The 1,660-nt window shown below is 44.4% G+C and overlaps 1 pseudogene; it reads left to right on the forward strand.

Moving 5' to 3' along the window:
* The first annotated feature begins 374 nt into the window (after positions 1-374).
* Positions 375-935, forward strand: LOC149828154 (pentatricopeptide repeat-containing protein At2g41080 pseudogene; annotated as a pseudogene).
* The last annotated feature ends 725 nt before the right edge of the window (positions 936-1,660 follow it).

Genomic DNA, 1,660 nt, shown 5'->3' on the forward strand with positions numbered 1-1,660 from the left:
CTTGGTCGCTCCCTCTCCACTCGAACACCCCCCCCCCCCCCCCCCGCCCCCCAAAATCCATCAAGAGTAGAGAAGAATTCATCTAGCTTTGGGCAGACCCGTGGTTGGTTTCTCACCTCCTTCAAGGGTGCGTACCCAATCAGTCCCTCTCGAGGGGAATGTAATTGCACTCCCTCGTAATCACGAGAGGCCTCTCCTCCGATCGATTTCTCAGCAACCATCTTCTCAATATATACTCCAAATGCGATGGAATACAACAGACACGACAATTGTTCGATGTTATGCCTTGTCCAAATATCATGTCTTTCAATATAATGTTAGGTGCGTACGTGCAAAATGACAACTTGGATCTTGCACAAGAAGTATTCAACGAAATGCCTGAGAGAAATTTGGCATCTTGGATCATGATGGTCACCGGGCTGGTGAAGTATGAGCATCACGAAGAAGCGTTATGGCTTTTTGTGACGATGTTGAAGATGGGTATCATGCCTCATCAGTTCACTCTTGGAAGCATTCTTAAAGGGTGCGCTAAACTGCTAGAGTTGAGGCAGAGGGAGCAGATTCATGTTGTTTTGATTAAATCCATATTTCAATGGGATGTTTGCGTTGGGAGATTGCTCGCCAATATGTACATCAAATGCGGATATGTTTATGGGGGAGAGTTGGTTATTGAAGAGATGCCTGTGCAGAACGTTGTTATCTGCAACACGGTCATAGCAGGACAGGCACAGATTGGGTATGCCGAGAAAGTGTTGGAAGACAACAATTGGATGAGGGGTAAATGGTTCAAACCTGACCGTGTCACCTTCGTGAGCGTTATCACTTCTTGTTTTGAGCTTGCAACGCGTGGGCAAGGATGCCCGGTTCACGCTCACGTGATCAAGGTTGGTGCAGATTCAGCTGTATCGATGAGAAGTTCACTAGTCAGCATGTAATTAAAATGTGGGTGTTTGGACGATTCAATCAAATCGTTTTATCGGTTTGTGGATGCTAATGTGGTTCTGTGGAGCTCGATGATTGCTGCATTTGGATTCCATGGATGTGGAATAGATGCAATTGAGTTGTTTAACAAGATGGAGAAGGAAGGGATGGAGCCGAATGCCATAACTTTTCTGAATGTCCTCAATGCTTGTAGCCACAATGGACTGAAGGTGGAAGCGCAGGAGTAGTTCAAATTGATGAAGGAGTGGTATGGGTTGGTGCGAAAATTGGAACACTAAACTTGTACAGTTGATCTTCTTGGTCAGTCGGGTGATTTGGATGAGTCTGAGACATTGATTCGATCGATGTCGGTAAAAGTTGATACAGTCATTTAGAAGACTTTCTTATCTGCTTGTAAGATTCATAGGAATGCAGAGGTCAAAAAGCGGGTTGCAGAGGTTGTTCTTTAGCTGGATCCTCAAGATTCTGCTCCATATGTTTTGCTTTCAAACATCCATGCAGCTGAAAAGAGATGGGAGGATGTTACCAAAGTTAGGAATGCCATGAGGGAATCAAATGTGAAGAAAGAGCCTTGAATAAGCTGGCTGGAAATTAAGAACCAAGTTTATCAGTTTTGTATGGGGGATAGAACGAATCCTCAATGGAGGGAGATTGATGAATATATGAAGAATTTAATGGTTGAGATGAAGGCATCTGGGTATGTGCCTGATACAAGTTC

The sequence above is a fragment of the Nuphar pumila genome, chromosome 9, assembly GCF_984573655.1.
Source record: "Nuphar pumila chromosome 9, dmNupPumi1.hap1.1, whole genome shotgun sequence".
Classification (NCBI taxonomy): Eukaryota; Viridiplantae; Streptophyta; class Magnoliopsida; order Nymphaeales; family Nymphaeaceae; genus Nuphar; species Nuphar pumila.